Here is a 20,823-nt window from a genome sequence, read left to right on the forward strand (position 1 = left end):
CACTCAACTCCGATAAAGCGCTCAGAGGTCTGTAGGCTGAAGTCAGCAGAGAAAGAGTGGGTGAGAGAGACAGGCAATAAGGTTTGGATGACTCATGTAAGGTAAGGTTGTTGGACCGACATGTAACTGGAAACTTGACTCATTAAATTAAAGAGCAAAAGATGAATTCAAATAACACAAACTAAGCATAGAAAGAACACAGTACTTAAATTTGTAGCTCTGAGTCACAAAATCTTACACACACACACACACACACACACACACACACACAACAAGGTCGGCTACCTGCCGACATCCCAGGATGACAGGTACAGAGAGAGGTACATGCATTCTGCAGATAAGTTTTCTTACATCTTTCAAATTACATACACTAACACTATTCTGCCTGATTTGGCCAAAAAATTATATTGCTATTATTTTGTCATATACGACAGTTGACTGAAATATTTCATCTCATGTGAAATCCTCTCATATTGCTGTTGCTCCTCCTAAAACATTCAGGCAAAAGTACTAAGAGATTACACATTTATGCCAATAAAAAGAGTTAGTGTTCAAGTTTGTGTACAGACAGAAACTTGCACGAGATGGAAAATACACACATTCAACAATAGCCCGTTGTAAATTATTTCTTACATATTTACATCTTTAAGCATTAAAACCTCAACCTGTGTTTTGTTGACAACAGGTTTACAAATGCTTCTCATTCCATATCTGCTAAAAAATTACTAAATAAAAATAGGAAGAAAAACTGTAAACTCCACAAAAATGTTCCACACACTGTGTTCCCAACCGCATATTATAATCAACTCATAGTACATGGCATGCAGGACTCACACACACTATGTGTTTGTTGCATCCCATTTGTGGGAATGAATGCACCCTGTCAGGTCAAAGTCCCTGTTTTAATGCTTTAATTTGTTAATATGTACACTAATATGACAACACATGTTCGGCATTAGTGTGGAGCAGCATTTACTATAATCTGAGCAGCTGAAAACACTGTTGTGAGCTGAATACATGTAAAAAAAAAAAAAAAACACAGAGCAGCGCTTCACTTTGAAACATGCAGCACATCCGAATCAGAAGAATCAGAAAGAGCTTGCCAAGTATGTATAAACACAAGGAATTTGTCTGACAGGAGCTTCCAGTGCAGAAGAAAGCACAGACAGTGCACACATACATAGGAATTAGGGAATAAAATGGAATATAACATAATAATAATATTATTTAAAAAAGACAAAAATTAAATATAATACAATACAGCAATAGAAATAGAGAATAGACAGATTTATGAATGTACATATATGATATTTAAAAGTGTATAAAGTGTTTTAAAGTGTATAAAGTGTTTGATAATCGATAATCACAATATACAATATCTTGAGGCTGAAACCTTTTGTGTTAAAACATGTACCGTACAGTGAACATCACCCAGTTCACCCAAAGGAGCACACATGCCACATGTCACATCTAGTGACAGATGCAAATGAAATAGCAAAAATTAAAAAAATTAAAACACAATTTCAGGCAAAAATGTTTGTTGGCCAAAATATACAAAACCTTGGTCATCTCTAGTGACTCATAGATTTCAAACATTCTCTTGTGTTATATTCCAAGCATTCTCTTAATTATTTTCCCTTATAATAAAAATGAACACATAATTGTCTCCCATCATGTGCAGACAGTACATCCTTAGCTATCCCCTGTCTATAGCAATGTTATACGCTATGGCATTGCTGAAACAAATTGTGATAAACTGGAATACCCTATTGTACTCTGATCTGCTTTTTGTGCACAGCGAACATCATAAGGAGACTACATTCCTGCACGTCTCAATTTAATCTCTACACAACCTGTCACTTCACCCTTTCAAGCATTTAAGGTTGTTACACAACTGCATCAGATTATACAGTACATGTCTTAAGGGGCAGGACTGTGTGTGTGTGTGTGTGTGTGTGTGTGTGTGTGTGTGTGTGTGTGTGTGTGTGTGTGTGTTTGTGTGTGTGTGTACATAATCCAGTAGAGCTCATTCTTATACCATGACCAGATTAAACCCCTAACTGAGAGCAAGAAAGCAAAAGAGATGGCAGCATGTGGGTGGGTTAGTGTTGTGTGATAAACTGCTGTGGTCTCAGAGTTAAAGGTTAAGGTTTCTGAATAGGCTACTTTAAATAGAAACTTCACGTTTAACATTTCCTCAGCAAAACTTTACACAACAAACAAACACTCGATTTCTAACTATACTCTGTTGCAGTACAACAAAATGTTTAACAGGTTAGTCTTAAAATGTCTACTTCTATAAATCACTATATAGGATATTTTATTAAAGAAAAGTGAAATAAATAAATAAACAAAAATAAAAAAAGCCAGTATACTGTATTAGAAGTGGTAAAATGCTTGTCATGATAGTAGAGATGCACTGATATTAAAATTATGGCTGAAACTTATAAGTATTTTTGGTTATAGCTAATAACTGATAAAATTGCATACTATTTTGTCTAAATAAATTAAAATAAAAAGCCCCCACTAAAATGAAAATTAATCTTTTTAACTGCTACAGTGAAGTTAGGCATATTAACAACATAATGCACAGTATGAAAATTAGATTTATCCTGAGATTTGATGATAACATTTAACAGTGTTAAATTATTTGTTTTTAATAATTAACTTTAAGTGAGCATTAGCTGAATTCAAATGTAAAAATAGGGAAATCAACATGAATTTATATTAGTGAGAAAATAATTTCATAATTTCTTTGCATGTGAACACTTGATATTTGACAGCTTAACAGGATAGATGATCTTTCCTTCATTATGCTCAGAGATATTAGAAAAGCGGTCTGCTGTCTGAAGTGTTGACACTGAGGTAAAAGATAATCCAACTCAAACGCTTATAGACAGTACCATCAAAACAGTAAACAGCTAAGAGCCATGCCATTCGCTTCTGGACATGCTCAGATTGCTTACTCTTAACACATTTTAATCCTGACTGTGACGCAATGTTTTGTGTGCATGTGTTTTAATGTGGTGAAACTGCTGATATTCTAAAGTAGTATAGCACATCTGTAAAGGCTTACTGTTGTAACACAAACAACACACACACACACACACACACACACACACGAGTTGATCAGTGCTATGGAGTGGTGCTGGACTCAACATTGATTTGCATATGCTGACTTTAACAGGCCAGTATTGTTCATCTGCTGTAAAGATCCTTGTGAGAGATGCAAAGACCAACTCTTGTTTGCATGATGAGTTTTTTTTTTCTGGGAATGACACACTGTTAAAAGCAAACTTAAAAGGAAAAAATCTGTTGTGTTGTCAGCTCAGTGGTACCAACCTCAATTTATAGATTTCCAATTTATTAAAAAATACATATAGTATTTTTATATATAATTTTGTTTGCACTTTTACATTTTTGTGTTCACCAGTTTTCAAACACGTAACCTTTTTTGACCAACACATTTTTTTTTTTGATAAACTGGGGCCAATTAAATAAACTGCTTAGACTAGTCTTAAAAGTTAGTCATCTAATATTTTCTTAAAACCAGACCTAACATTTTTATGTCAGTTACATAAAAAGTAGATTGATCTCATTTAAAATATGAAAAGTAAGATTAATTAGCCCTTGGCTAACTGTTAGTTGGTAAGACTAGTTCTTAAGACAGTGGCTATGCAACTGGCCCTTGATTAGAAAGATAACAAACCGTAATACATAACATGTCAGGTTTTTTTTTTTTTTTTTTAAAGCATCAACCGTAAGCCTTTACAGGTGTGCTATACTACTTTAGAATATCAGCAGTTTCACCACATTAAAACACATGCACACAAAACATTGTGTCACAGTCAGGATTAAAATGTGTTAAGAGTAAGCAATCTGAGCATGTCCAGAAGCGAATGGCATGGCTCTACACAAAGTGCGTGAGACAGCATGAACCAAATTCATATGGCTAGAAAACATACAGATGAGTGCAAGAACACTTCAGAAAGCAAAGAGACAAAGAGAAAGTGTGAAGAAAGAGACTGCACAGATGTCCGAATAAATTAGATTTCATCCAGCACAACAAGTGGGCTTTACATTGATTAGGGGTGTGCAAAACTACAGATTTTTAAAATCAACTAGCTGGTGAGCTGTCTAGTTGACTAGTTGGTCTTAAGAAAACCCTGTATTATTAGGGTCCATCAGACACAAAAAGCTGCAGAGTGCAACAAAATAGATCAATATGGAGGGGTCTCAAAATGTGTTTTTTAAAGTTGAACTATAAAAGCTGTCACTGGGGCAGTAACCTTTTAAAAGGTACACCTTTGTACCTTATTAACCCCTAAAGGATGCATATTTTGAAATGGTACCGCGCCCCAGTGACAGCTATTGTACCTTTTTTCTGAAAGTGTGGCTTAATATCTTAGACAAACAAAAGATAAAAAAGCAGACAGAACGCAGCCCTTCAATTTACAGATATTCAACAAATATCTTACAAATAAATAATCTAAATATCTATAAATACAGTGCACAAAATTATTAGCCTATACTGTAAAGACTTTAAGCCAATAAATATTATGCATTATAATGGGAAAACTGCTACTCTGACAGCAATTGTCTTGAAATGTATTGTTGAAGGCAGTGAATTTGTTCCACAAGCAGCGTTTGATGGCTGTGGCACTGATGCTGATGTTTGAAAAGGGATAAATTAAGGGAGACGATTTTTTTGAAGAGATTTACATCTTTCCCAGAACGATCAAGTCTCATCCAACACACACTTATTAAAAAACTCCATCACAACACTTAAACACTTTAACTAGCGCTGGGTGTTATGACCAAAAATCTGTATCACTTTATTATTTAAGATTCTGGTGGTTTCACTGTATTTCATAGTATATTTTGTTCTTTGCATGACTGGATCTTTATCTTATTTTACTGCCAGGAGTACATAGAATATAAAAACACTGTAATGGCAAACAAAAATTTACTATCAAAGTCAGGGTAATCAAATCAATTAATTAAACGTTCAATTTTGTTAATCTTTTAAATTGTGATTGTACAATGTGTATGTCTGCATGGTGACTGAGAATCAAAATGAATAGGGGTAGAATATTTCACTCTAGTATATATGCCTCAAAATACATAATAGAACTGCACGATTATTCATTAAAAGATTGCGATCTCGAATTGCGAACCCCCACGCAATCTTAAGCCTAAATGACAACAATTCGCCTGTGTCTTTCACCAAAATCTTACCGGAACATTCAAATCTGCGTTGGTGTGTTATGAAACAGCTTCACAAATAGTGTTTTTAACCACACAGTATCGTTATTTCTCTTACAAAGATTCAAATTATAACACAAGTACTGGGATAAAAGTTTATAGTTTGGATATAAACAGTAATGTCTACAGTAGAAATCAATAGAGCAAATCACCCTTTGAAAGGAAAATGGTGCTTCAAATAATGATTGTATCAATTATATCATTACACCACTTGGTGGGGACAAGTTCAATTATTTGTCTTTGAACATGATTATTCTAGTACTGTGAAACAACTGAAGTCTTTATGAGTGAGTCATTGAATCATTCATTCAAACAGAATTTAATAATAATAATAATAATAATAATAATAATAATTCAAACTAATTAAACCTTTTTAATATAGACTCCTGCAGTTAACATTTTTTTCAAAACCTCTAGTAAATTACATTATCTTGTTTAATAATCTGTTCAGAATTGTGGGAGAATTGTGATCTCTGTTTGAAACAAAAAACAAAAAACAAACAAAAAAAAAGTGCTTCTCAATGTATCAAGAATCGTGCAGAATACCCAACATATAAAACCAGATGTTGACTGTTTAGGGGTCACATCCAGGGCTTGACATTAACTTTTTTAGGGCCCTATGATTTCTGTGATGCAGAAAACGTGGACAGAATCGTAGAATCCAGTCGTAAAAACGGAATTTACTGTATAACGCGGAATGTCACGGAATTTGTCAAATTTTTGATTAATAAAAAAAGTAGGTCAGTACACTTCAATTAAATCGCCATATAGACTAGTGTCTGTGAATATTAAACTGCAAAAAGACTATTTAAATATGAACCCTGCATGTTCTGCATGTTAAATTGTGATTGTAATTATTCCTTTCATTTTTTGAAATACTGCACAAAAGAGGTTTACTGTTTAAATTAAAACATCGACAGAAAATTATGTGCTATTATGTGATTTTCGTTACAATTATCATTATTTTTAATTATTATCATTATTATTATTATTATCACTTAAAGAAGTCATTCTACTGTGCAACTGTAATATATTTCTTCAAGTTCTTCAAGACTTATTTTGGTGAGTTGTGGACCTTTGCGTTTTTGTGTGTATATATGGTAATATCATGATAGTTTTTATCAAATCAAATGGTGAAATGCAGGTGAAGTGAACACTTAGAAGAGCTCTGCAGTTGTATAGTGAGATGACAGAGGCTGAAAACACCACAAGCATCAGTATGTGTAGATCGAACTACGGCACTCATTCATTTATGAATAGACATACAGAAAATACAAACAATAGCAGTCTTTTGAGCTTTAATGTTCATAGACACTAGTGCATATATATTGTATTTATTGTACAGGCCTACTTTTGATTTATTCATCCAAAAATTGCTCAATTCTGTGACATTCTGCTTTATACGTTTCATCTATGACTGGATTCTGTGATTCTGACTGGGAAGTTAGTTGTGTGGGTTATTTATTGTTGTGTTATAAAGTTATAACATTTAACAATGCAGTTAACAGAGGTCCCCTCTCAAAACACTCTACATAGTGCTCTTCATAGACATTGAACAGATTTTCATAGAATAGAGAAAACAATTTTTTCAGCTATGCCCCGGTATGGTGGTATTTGAAAAATGCATACTGTACGCAAAATAACTGTTAAATTGAATAAACCAGCATTTCAAAGCTTACAGAGAGCCTGTAGCAGGATATTCAGACACACACATGTGCAAACCAATTCAAAAAGTTAACTTTGTAATCTATTGTGAGTTGAGCTTCACTGTATGTGACTGCATGTGTGGGCGCATGTGTGTCTATCCATCGGGACTGTGAAGTCTCTGTGTGCAGCTGAATGTTTTGTTTGCCATTAGGGATTTTTGTGTGATGTGTGTGAGATGTGTGCGATTATGACAGTGCTGTCCCTCTTGGGCTGTGCCCCAGACCATGGGAAAGAGGAAGCACTTACACTGTCTGTGGTCAGTTGTCTCCCCCTCATTCAATCGCACACACACTACGGACACTGTAGTTGTGTTTATGGGTGATTAACAAATAAGATATGTGTTCTTGCTTTTTGGTGTCGACAACTGGAGCTGTCCCTGGAAATGTCCCCATTTTACAGCACATTCCACATACAACATAACCTGCAAGTTACCAAAGCAATTTGAAAAGGTTCTAACAAAAAGTTGGTAACACTTTACAATAAGGTTCATTAGTTAAACGTTAGTTAATGTATTAACTAACATGAACTATGAGCAACACATTTGTTACTGTATTTACTAATATTTGTTCGTTGTTTGTTCATATTAGTTCAAAGTGCATTAACTAATGTTAACAAGATTTTAATAATGTAGTAAATGTTGAAATTAACATTAAAGATTAATAAATACTGTATAAGTGCAGTTCATTATTAGTTCATGTTAACTAATGTAGTTATTTAGAATATTATTTATTTAATATTTGTAATGTGTTTTTGTAAAATCATAATTTTGCTCTAATATTATACTGTTTTGATCTGTTTGCTATTTGCAATGGTTACTACTCACAGTTCTTCACTGTGTGATTTTTGGTGAGCTGTATTAAAACCAGTATGACCCGCGACCATCATAATAATTATTCATTATAATAATAGTACTACAAATAGCATAATTATTAATTACAATAATAGTGTATATAACAGTAATAATAATAATAATAATAATAATAATAATAATAATAATAGCTTATACAACACAATTAAAAAATACAAAATTAGACATAGATAACTAAAATTCATTCATAGATACAGTGGCATGAAAAAGTATGTGAACCACTTGCAGAATCTGTGAAAATGTGAATAATTTTAATAAAATAAGTGAGATCATACAAAATGCATGTTATTTTTTATTTAGTACTGTCCTGAGTAAGATATTTTACATAAAAGATGTTTACATTTAGTTCACGAGATATAACAATAGCTGAATTTATTAAAATAACCCCATTCATAAGTATGTGAACCATTGATTGTCAATACTGTGTGTGGTTACCTGGATGATCTATGACTGTTTTTATGTTTTGTGATGGTTGTTCATGAGTCTCTTGTTTGTTGAGCAGTTAAACTGAGCTCTGTTCTTCAGAAAAATCCTCCAGGTCTTGCAGAAATGTCAGTTTTCAAGCATTTTTGCATATTTTAACCCTTTCCAGCAGTGACTGAATGATTTTGAGATCCGTCTTTTCACACTGAGGACAATTGAGGGACTCAAACACAACTATTAAAAAAGGTTCAAACATTCACTGATGCTCCAGAAGAAAACACGATGCATTAAGAGCTGGGGGGGTGAAAACTTTTGAACAGGATGAAGATATCACAATTTTTCTTATTATATTTAATTATTATATATTATGTTTTTCATTTAGTACTGCCCTTCGGAAGCAACAGAAGATACTTGCATGTTTCCTGGAAGAAACATTAAGTACAATTTACCTTGATATTTAAATTCAAAAGTTTTCATCCCCCGGCTCTTAATGCGTCTTGTTTCCTTCTGGAGCATCAGTGAATGTTTGAACCTTTTTTAATAGTTGAGTTTGAGTCCCTCAATTATCCTCAGTGTGAAAAGACGGATCTCAAAATCATACAGCCACTGCTGGAAAGGGTTCAAATATGCAAAAAATCCTTGAAAACTGAAGAATCTGCAGGACATGGAGGATTTTTCTGAAGAACAGAGCTCAGTTTAACTGCTCAGGACAAACAAGGGACTCATGAACAACCATCACAAAACAAAAAAACAGTCATAGATCATCCAGGTAACCACACACAGTATTGAGATTCAATGGTTTAAACTTTTGAATGGGGCCATTTTAATACATTCAGCTATTGTTTTGTCTCGTGAACTAAACGCAAACATTTTATGTAAAATATCTTACTCAGGACAGTACTAAATAAAAAATAACATGCATTTTGTATGATCTCACTTATTTTATTAAAATTATTCACATTTTCACAGTTTCTGCAAGTTGGTTCACATACTTTTTCATGTCACTGTAACTATGAACTAAATATTCCAATGTCCATTTCAGAAATCTCCTCATCACCCTGTCATTCCACATCCTGTATCCGTGTGTAAATAACTATGAAATGTGAATGAAGGTTGTGCTCATGGTTATTTACATACTGTAGTTCACTTTTTGACCAATCTGCAAAACTCGGTAGTGAAAACATTTTCAGCAACATAAAAAGTGCAATGGTTATTTACTGTGTATGTACTGTATAAATGAATGTACTGCTTTTCAAATGTAAAACCTGACTAAAACTTTCACCCTTATCACATGCCTTAAAGTTTACCATCGCTCACCACAGACATGACAGAATGAGGGAGAGAGGGATAGAGAAGGGCCAAAAGAGAGGGGCAGGAGACAGAGTCGTTTCAGCTTGAGTAAATATTTACATGAGAGCACAGAGGCAGTTTTGGGATATAACATGCCTGTGTGTCACATACTCACAGTGGAACAGATTTACTGTGCCAGTGTCACTTTATTTGTAAAGTGACGGTCACACTTCTTAACACAAATGCATTAGATAATCCCACACCTGTATTTGTTAGGGAAACTGTACTAACCTAACAGAGAAAAGGAGATGAGAGCAGGCCTTAGAAGCTGAAGGAAAGGTTACACAGAAATGTTAACTAATAGTTACACACACACACACACACACACACACATGCATGTTTTTAAGAGGAAAAAGGAAAGCTGAGACGCAAGCTAGCAGAGCCACACTGATGAGATTAACACCTACTTTTGGTTGTTGGTTTTAGCTGTCTGTGGTTTCATACAAACGTTCATCTGCAGCAGTCGCTTTCTGGTGACCATGACTGCATTCTGTCTTGTTGTTACAGGCCATTATACATGTGAAGCTCTGACCTTGCCTCTGTCTCAACATCACAGTTCAACTCTGTGAAGTGTGTGCTACAAAAATAACCCCTTGTGTGTGCTTAAGGGCTGCTGTGTCCCTTTTATAAAAATCCCTTTGTGAATTTCAGTGAAACTACATTTACTGAAAAACTCAATTCAGTGTGTTTCTGAGTGGATGAGTCAGATGCGACCTCTTCTCTATTACCTCGGAGGTGTCGATCACTGCAGGGCGCTTATAGGTTACAACTGAATTTGTGAACAAATAAGACCAGATGGCATATAATAAAAGGTGTGGAATGTTGTTTTCATTTTCAAAGTATATATGTCCTAATCATACACCTCCATCCTGATTTATTTTGGCTTTTCTGCAAATCGACTTTTCCACGGCTAATCGGATATTTCCAACATGGAGGACATGTGTGGGTAAATATAAAGCTTTGAAGCTGGTTTCTGGTTTGGCATGTCTTCAATTCTTCTGCTGAAATGCAGGTTATGTGATTAGCATAGATACAATACCTATTAATTTGGCAAACAACACTTTCAGACATATTTTTATGCATAATTTGTCATTATGCACATACATCCCCAGCAGTTCTAACAAAGCCTGTTAATTATACAGAAACTCAAAACAAGGCTGTTCATGAAGCTTGTGTCCCCGCAACTGATTCTGGGATGTGTATGTCTGCATGGCGACTGAGAATCAAAATGAATAGGGGTAGAATATTTCACTCTAGTATATATGCCTCAAAATCTCCTTTACATCACTACATAATAGAACTGCACGATTATTCATTAAAAGATTGCGATCTCGAATTGCGAACCCCCACGCGATCTCAAGCCTAAATGACAACAATTTGCCTGTGTCTTTCACCAAAATCTTACCGGAACATTCAAATCTGCGTTGGTGTGTTATGAAACAGCTTCACAAACAGTGTTTTTAACCACACAGTATCGTTATTTCTCTTACAAAGATTCAAATTATAACACAAGTACTGGGATAAAAGTTTATAGTTTGGATATAAACAGTAATGTCTACAGTAGAAATCAATAGAGCAAATCACCCTTTGAAAGGAAAATGGTGCTTCAAATAATGATTGTATCAATTATATCATTACACCACTTGGTGGGGACAAGTTCAATTATTTGTCTTTGAACATGATTATTCTAGTACTGTGAAACAACTGAAGTCTTTATGAGTGAGTCATTGAATCATTCATTCAAACAGAATTTAAAAATAATAATAATAATAATAATAATTCAAACTAATTAAACCTTTTTAATATAGACTGCTGCAGTTAACATTTTTTTCAAAACCTCTAGTAAATTACATTATTTTGTTTAGTAATCTGTTCAGAATCATGGGAGAATTGTGATCTCTGTTTGAAAAAAGAAAAAAAAAAGTGCTTCTCAATGTATCAAGAATCGTGCAGAATACCCAACATACAAAACCAGATGTTGACTGTTTAGGGGTCACATCCAGGGCTTGACATTAACTTTTTTAGGGCCCTATGATTTCTGTGATGCAGAAAACATGGACAGAATCGTAGAATCCAGTCGTAAAAACGGAATTTACTGTATAACGCGGAATTTGTCAAATTTTTGATTAATAAAAAAAGTAGGTCAGTACACTTAAATTAAATTGCCATATAGACTAGTGTCTCTGAATATTAAACTGCAAAAAGACTATTTAAATATGAACCCTGCATGTTCTGCATGTCTCTGTGTGAATGGCGCAGACGCGTGGTTTCATTTCCCTCATACACTTAATCACGCGTGACGATCGCAGTGTTTTTCAGCCTCTGCTGCCTCACTATATTAGGACATTAATGCAACTCCATCTCCAGAGCCGCTTTGAGAATCATTTCATGAGCATTTTACCACTTTGAGAAAAACTATCATCATATCATAAACACACAGAAACTCAAGGCAACCTGTCAAAATAAAAGTTCTGTTTAACGAAGAAATAGTGACAGAAATATATTACTGTTGTACAGCAGAATTTAGTTACACCTCAATGTAATAATAATACTAACTAACAATAATAATAATGATAATAAATTATTATTAATAATTATTTTTAAGGAATAATCCATTTTTCTTTCATTTTTAAAGCTCTGTTGTGCAGCAATTTGTTTGACAAAAAAAAGTTTAATTTTATATGATTAAAAGATAAATTAATATTTATGCCTTCATTTGATTGCCAGAAATTTTAAATTAGAATACACAACACAGAATTTCCGAAAAAAAAAAAACCTTAAAAACAGAGAAAACAGAATTTAGTAAAAATAAAATGGAATTTAAGAGAGAGAGAGAAAAAAAACATATGTCATAGGGCCATAAAAAATTTAGTTTTTGTTAAACTTTTAATAAATTGTTGTTAAACTGTATAAGTTTCATTATTTCAATTAATTAGACATGCTTTTTGATTACTAAAATTTAATTTAACCATTAAAATGGAGTCCAAAAAAATAAAAAAAGGAAACATTTATTTTTATTTTTCTGGAAGAATCCAGAAAAATAAAACCGGAGAAAACGGAATTTGGGAAAAATAAAACGGATTTCATAGGGCCCTACTTTTTTGCTCACCAGCCACTGTGGCTAGTGGTTTTCCAAAGTCATTAGCCACTCAGCATTTTCACTGGCCACAATTTTGACATCAATATCATGGGCAAAAAAATTGCAATAAAGATATTTTTAATATTATCTCATAATTTGATAGCAGGTTTATTAGGCTGCTGTCACTTTAAGACCTGACACATGGATCCATTATACTATTACACATGTTTTCTTTCTCAGCTGTTTACATTCACTTAAAACATATCTAACTTTTTAGGTGAATACTCGCAAAGACTGGCATTTTGACATTATTTTGAGTGTATTTGACTGTTTAAGCGCAAGCGGGTTTCTGTGTGTGCACTTTGGGTGTGATTTTTGGATGTGTGCTTTTTGGGCATTAAGCTCAATACACCCAATCCCATGCCGAAATTCAAGCCCTGTAACACCAAAAATATTCATCCGTAGGAAATTAAACGAGTGAGAATCATCTATTCTGCAGAAAATTAGTATTGGAAGATATTTGCAGATATTCCAGTATCAATATATATAGAAGAATAAATATTTTTGACAACACTACACTGCACTTAGTTTATTATTTCAAATGCCTTTTTAAAAGACTACAATTGAAAATGTATATTTTAAATATAAAATACATAACACGTAACATGTATAAGTGGCAAGTAGGGGTGACCGTGTTACACACCACTGCTGAAATCCACCCACATTTGGCGGGTTGGCGAGTGTTAATGTTAAGCCCTGGTCACATCCCATAAATAATGCAATTAACACTGCATTTAACTATCATTTGCAAGTGTGCAAGTGTGTTTAGCAGTTATGGAGATACATTATAGCCATTTCATTTTCTAGAAATTCTTTCTTGTTAAAAAAAACAAACAAACAAACTAACATTTAATAGCAAATATTCTTCACATATATAATTTATTAATTTTTACATAAAATAATTTTATATTATAAAAAAAATAAATTACATATAAATTAATGAATTATTTTTACATATAAATATATATAATTTTGCGTCATTAAAAATTTTGGCATGGCAAACAACTGGCCTGACAGGTCAAACACTAAAAAAATCGTTATTGTTAAACCCTGTGACAAGTTTTAGGCATTATACTCGTATGATTAATTGCTTTAGTTTGTCCTCAATTATAACCCGACGTGGACTGAAAGCATCTGATAAATTAATCAATTCATAGTAAACATCTTGGGTAAATTTCTAAATCAGTATATATTTTTATAATAGTTTGATTTGTCCAAATAAAATATCAGTAGAGATGTTAACATACAAACACTAATGAACATTTCAAAAGTGTTTTGCTTTTAAAAAAAACATGCACATGAAAACATGTCTAGAAAATATGTCGTCATGTAACATCATAGTTTGTTTATAAAACATGAAACTCACTAATCCTGTACTTTGAGTAGCCGAGCATATGTGCTGTAAGTGTTGCTGTCACATAATGTCTCAATTCTTAACGCTGTCTGAGCTACTGTTCCTCTCTCTCATTTCTTCCCATGTTGTCACTGTTCATTAATTTAGTCTGCTCTCATTTCCTTGACTTCTTTAGGAAAACTTTCCAGATTTTAACTTTCCAGGTTTTTTTGTTTTGGTTTGGTTTGGTTTTATCAACTATCAGCTATTGGAATCTTACCCTTAACCATGGTAAGATTCCAATAAAATCTTAACAGATTCACTTGCCTAAATTGCATATAGCTATGACTATATTCAGAGCCTCTAGTACCACATTGCTTAAAATGTACAAAATATCAGCAATTTAGGCTTCAGACACGGCTCATGCAATCAGAATTTACGGTCAGAGTTATCTTTTTTTCTAAATAAATATTGAGTGTGCGATGAGAAGCTTGTGCATATAAATATTTGAGTTCTCTCTTTGTAAGCATGGTAGAAATTACAGTGTCTCTCTCTCTCTCACACACACACACACAGAAAGAGGCCTATAAGCAAAACAGTTTAATCATTTGCTTGACTCTGTTAAAACCCTTTACTTTATTTTTACACCAAGGTGTCTTATTAACATACACAAACAAGTTTACAGCACTAGTGCACTATTTTTAGAGTTTCACTGTCAGAGTTCTGGTAACAACAGCAGCCCGTGATATCCTCTTTTCACTATGAGACAAATATAATACCGATAACAACACCTGGCTTTGTACAGTTACAAACCACAGGGTGATACAACATAATGCTACATACAGCAGCAACAGTTGATGGCGAATAAGACAGAGAGCAATGAGATTAGAGTCACTATAACTAAGCTGCAGATGATTTGCCAGACAACATGAGAATCACCAGATTCGGTCTAATACACCTCACATGTCTAACTCTCAGTCTGAAGGACACAGCACTGCACTCTTAACTCAAGAGATCAACAAAACCTCAAGCTCTCAAAAGAGAATAGAGAAATGTACAACCTGATTGAAGAGTCAAAATCATCCAAATATCTTCTTTCCTCACCAGATAACTTTTACAGAAAGCAAGACAGGGGGAAGAGAATAAGAGAGAGAAAGAGGAGAATGGAAACAGAAAGAAGGTTGACTGGGGATGGGGAAACAGAGAGCATGCAGTCTGTCCTAAGAGAGTGGGAGGGTCAAAAAGTGAGCGTGTGAGAGAGAAAGAGGGGGGGGGGGATCACAGACAGCAGCATGATCCTACTGATGAAGCATGCTTCCTCTGACGCAAGCACACCATATATGTAGAACAAAGTCAACAAAAAACTTGAAAACATTTGCTCAGTTTGAACACGTTGACATGTACATACATCAGATGTAAATATGTACACAAACACGGCTAGAAATTATGTCTGTGTAAATAAATTCAGCAAGTTGAATTCAGCAAACTGTAACTCTGTAACTTAATGGGATAGATCAGCCAAAAATTAATATTCCTCCATTCCAAACCTGCATTAATATTTTTTCTGTGAAAGATATTTTGTGGTCCAAACAACATAGGACCCCTTTGCCTTTCAATGCATGGACAAAAAAATAAAAAAAATTTATAAAATAAAAAAAATCCTTCTGACATTTTTCAGAATGTCTTCTTTTGTGTTGCAAAGACGAAAGAAAGCCCTACAGATAATTTAATAATTCAGTTAACTTTCAATAATGGTTTTAAAGGTGAAGTGTGTAATTTCTGCACCAAACGTATTGCCAAATTAAAGACCAAAACACTTCTACTGTTGGTTGGACAACAGTCCAGTCTCAAACTCACATTCACAGTGCCGCGCTGGACGGATTGATTAAACCAACAAAGTTCTGAAAGTGCCTCAAAGCTTTTACACTTTCGGGTGCAATCTATCAACTAATTACTACTTATATATTGTCTCTGCATGTTAAGCTCTGACAGCAAGAAAAAAAGACCCCCCAATTACCACAGACTGCCAGTTTTAACAACTAATATCCTCTCGACTCCCCCACCGACCCAAGAGCAAGGTTACTATTTTACACACAAATGAGCACCCAGTTTCCTATGGGGAGGACATCAACCACAAACATCCTCAAGCCAGCTATATATATGTCTGAGCGTGTGTGTGCATGCGTACATGGGTACACATGTTTGTGCCGGGGGAAAGGGTGTATGCCTCTGTGTCAGTCTCTTAACTCAGATGTTACAGCGAGACGCCAACTGTCCCTTTGATCACAGTGTGATGCCACTGCCGCAAACAGTATGTGTGTGCGTCAGGACGCTGCCTGTGTGGTTGGACCGCAACAGCTTTTTTGTCTTATAATGACTGACAGTCCTATCTCAGACAGAGCGGTTTACTGCATCTAACACACACACAAAAAAAAAAAAAATGCAGCCATGCTCTAAGTTTCATAGTTTTTGTTTCCAAAAATGTACAAGAAGCCTGTCAAGAAACTGAAATGTCAAGAAAGAAAGAAAAAAACATCTTATACTATGTTGCAGATCAATTTGACCTATTTTGATTTTTTTTTAGTTGTCAGAAATACATTTTAACCTGTATTGTTTTTCTTTAGAGTTGTCAACACTTTAATGGAATGTGCGCGCAAAATGTCAGCTCCTGAAACAAAACCTAAACTACCCTCTGAGGGTATTTACATTCATGTATTTGGCAGACACTTTTTATCTGAAGAACTTTCTTTGAAGGCGTATATATTTATCAGTTCGTGCATGTTTAGTTTGCTGGGAATCAATACAAACTGGGGAATTGTATTGAATACAATTAGGGTAAGTTTGGCTTCCACCATAAAAAAAGTACCCAGATGTTTAACATAATACAAGGGATGCTGTGAGCTATGAGTAATTGGGGGCAGAAACTAAAAAAGCGTTTACTGAAACAGCCGCACATGCATTCACTCACTGTACACTTCCTTCCCCCACACCTGAACCCACACCAACACTTATTCACCCTGACTCTGTCGATATGCATGTGCACACACAAACAGAGTTTGTTCTATGCAGATGCTTTACCAAAAGCCGTTTGATGAACTACGCGTCTGCCTCCGCCATATATGGTAAAGGTGCTGCTCAGAGTATTTGTGGCTGCTACACTACTGCTACATTGTTACACTGCTCAACAGACACGAATTAGACAAGGTTGTTTTTTAGTCTTGATAGTTCAAGACAGAAGGATTTTACATTAGCATTTCACAAACCAGACAAGGGGATTATATTTAGAACTCCATCTCTGAGTGCAGGAGTGGGAGGAATGAGAGGGAGCGTGAGTCACCATGCAAACAAGGAACAGAAGCTGCGTGTATATTTGTTTTGTCATGTGTGAACTGAACGTGCCGTCTCAGAAGCCGCTTAATCGTCTCTCACAGCAAATTTTGCTGCTTCTGTCTGGGTGTCAGGCTCATAATCATCTGAGCTACAGCCTAAGACCAGCTGTCAGTCATATTTCCTCTGACAGCCCAATCTTCATATGCCATCTAATCAGCAGTTCTCCTAATGCACACACACCCTTGTATGAGCAAACAGGTTGTCGCAGATTTTAAGAAAGGGAGGCATCTGCTGGTCAGAAGCAGGCATTACAGGCATAATAGTGTGTATCGTTAAAAGCCTGACAGTCTTGAAGTTTCAATTTAATGTGCATCATTCTGTTCCTTTGCACTCAGATATCAAACTCTTCTCAAAATGATCATCTCTAGAAGCCAGTGTTCTCAAAAGCATTGCAAATATGCATTAAACTGATCAAAAGTGACAGTAAAGTCATTATACACTATACAATTCTATATCAAATAAATGTTGTTCTTATGAATTTTCTATTTAAAAAAATCCTGAAAAAACATCCACAAAAATATTAGGAGCACCAAATCAGCATATTTCTGAAGGATCGTGTGAAACTAAAGAGAAAACGGTTATATTAAATTGTAATAATCTCTCACAATATTATTGTTTTTAATGCATTTGATCAAATAAAAGCATCCTTGGTGAGACTTCTTTTAAAAACATTTAAAAATCTTACCACCCCCAAACCACTTCAGTTCTGCTAGCATGTATCCTCCAGTAGATGGCAGCAAACCACAATGCAATGTAATATGTAGTGCAACAGGACAATGCCCTGGAAATCTGTATTGATTGCCAGTCCTATTTAGTATATTTACCAAACTATCCAAATGTGAACATAACATAGACCTCTACTGTTTTCATGAAACCTTTGTAACCTTAAAGGGTTAGTTCACCCAAAAATGAAAATTCTGTCATTAATTACTCACCCTCGTGTCGTTTCGCACCCCTAAGACCTTTGTTCATATTCAGAACACAAATTAAGATATTTTTGATGATATCCAAGAGGTTAATGACTCATCCATAGACAGCAATTTAACCAACACTTTCAAGGTCAAGAAAGGTACTAAAGACATCGTTAAAACAGTCGATGTGACTGCAGTGGTTCAAACTTAACCTTCTAATTTCTGTTTTTGGGGAAAGAACATTACTCTAATCAACATCTACCTTCTCTTTTGCTGCTTCAACATTACACACATAAATAAGATAACACACACAATAACACAACCTCTGGAGCAGCATGGTGCTTCTTGCTACAACTTTAGGAGAGAATGCTAATGTAACCAGCATGTACACTTAAAAACAGCAAACTTGCAAACCTGAAAACAGACCTCTTATTCAGCTCCTCAGTCAGATTAGTTGAATGTGAATGAAAGACAGAACCAGACATATAGAGATGCCAGAGTCTCCATGGCCATGTAATGGAAGCTAACATGCTGTTAAAAAGCAGCATCTTTCATGACTGTTGTAAGATCAGCAATCTCAACGGCTCAGCAAATTCTAACTGACAGCTGTCATCAGAGCTTTTAGCAAATGTGCAGCTGAAATTCATCCTCCTCTGATTATAACCAAGATCCCTCGCTGCTGAGGAAGTGGTAGATATTGATCACCCTGTTTCTGTCAGGTTACATCAAAAGACGCAATCCATCTTACAAATAACACTTAACAGGCCATAACCAGCATCCCTGCTTCATCTTTGAGATAGTAATGAGATTTTAAACATGGCCAATAGATAGTATGAAAAAAACTACCCCTCTTTTTTATCCATCTCCTTTTTCCCAACAGCAGCAAGAATAGTCACAGTATCATGGTTAACAGGGGAACAAAACAAATCCAACTGTGAAAAATAATGAGGTATGTAAAAAAGGGACACTGCACACACAAAAAGACAAATGCAGACACAAAAAGACAGGACTTTCAAGAGTCTAAACCCTGAAAAATCAGATTATTTTTGGTTATTTTGGTGTCCCTTTATCTTTGACCGGTTACCACTGAATAAGACACGGATGGATAGACATGGAGAGACAGAGAAATTGTGACAGGAGAATATAGTGGCTGGTGACCTTATTGCGAGTATCACTGTGTGTGTGTGTGTGTGTGTGTGTGTGTGTGTGTGTGTGTGTGTGTGTGTGTGTGTGTGTGTGTGTGTGTGTGTGTGTGTTAATGGGGAAAAGATCAGAGGCTGTTGCAGTGGCAGATGGCTGATATTCCCAGTGGAAGAGCAGTGATGTCAAAAACACCAGTAGTTTGGCTGATATGCTTGTGTGTGTATATACACTGATACAGTATATACACTCTAAAAAATGCTGGGTTAAAAACAACCCAAGTTGGGTTGAAAATGGACAAACCCAGCAACTGGGTTGTTTTAACCCAGCAACTGGGTTGTTTTAACCCAGCGGTAGGGTTAAATGTTTGTCCAACCTGCTGGGTAGTTTTATTTAACTCAACTATTGTTTAAAAATTACTGTATTGCTTAATTAAAATTAACCCAAAGTATGTTGGAAATGAACATTTATTAATGTTCAATGAATAATTATTAAACAATAAACATTTATTAAATTGCTTATTAATACATTTATATTAATAAACTATTAAACTATTAAATGTATATTAATAAAATATTAAAGCTTATTAATAAACATTCACCTTTTGTCTATTATTGTTGCCTCTAACTGCATCTGGTTTTTAATTTCCCAACTATTTTGAGTTCATTTTAAGTTAGCCATATAGCAATTTTTAAACAATAGTTGGTTTAAATAAAACTACCCAGCAGGTTGGGCAAACATTTAACCCAACCGCTGGGTTAAAACAACCCAATCGCTGGGTTTGTCCATTTTCAACCCAACTTGGGTTGTTTTTAACCCAGCATTTTTTAGAGTGTACACACACACACACACATATGTATATATACACACACGCACGGTTGGATAAATGTCCAAATATCTAATCTGTATATATGCAGCCTAATAAACCTGCCTAACATGCAGTTATTCAAACAATATTGACTAGAAAAAGCAAAAACTTAATGCTCATAATTAATGTCTTTTTTCTTTATTCCTGTTTACTTCATTAAGTTCACAGGTTTGAGGTCAGTAAGGTTTTTAATTGTTTTTGAAAGTCTCTTATGCTCACGAAGGCTGCGTTTATTTAATTAAAAATACAGAAAATCATATTTCAGAATATTTTAAATTATAATTTATTCCTGTGATGGCAAAGCTGAATTTTCAGCATCATTACTGATCCTTCAGAAATCATTCTAATATGCTGATTTGCTGCTCAAGACATTTCTTATCACAGTTGAAAACGATTGTTTGTCATTTGTTTTTTCAGGATTCTCTGATG

General features: G+C 34.7%; 1 protein-coding gene across 16 annotated transcripts in view; it reads right to left on the minus strand.

The window, feature by feature from the left end:
- Window positions 1-20,823, minus strand: part of dgkza (diacylglycerol kinase, zeta a) — a 118,206-nt gene that overhangs the window by 57,795 nt on the left and 39,588 nt on the right. For 7 of the 16 annotated variants that reach the window (XM_048184904.1, XM_048184903.1, XM_048184902.1 and 4 more), the window contains exon 1: window positions 15,147-15,297. The exons of 5 other annotated variants lie outside the window; for them this stretch is intronic. The gene's annotated coding sequence lies outside the window, so the exon portion shown is untranslated. Of the gene's footprint in view, window positions 1-15,146; window positions 15,299-20,823 lie in introns of those variants that run through there. 4 more of the 16 variants (XM_048184896.1, XM_048184899.1, XM_048184895.1 and 1 more) reach the window with 1 other exon arrangement.

The sequence above is a fragment of the Megalobrama amblycephala genome, linkage group LG3 (assembly GCF_018812025.1).
Source record: "Megalobrama amblycephala isolate DHTTF-2021 linkage group LG3, ASM1881202v1, whole genome shotgun sequence".
Taxonomy (NCBI): Eukaryota; Metazoa; Chordata; class Actinopteri; order Cypriniformes; family Xenocyprididae; genus Megalobrama; species Megalobrama amblycephala.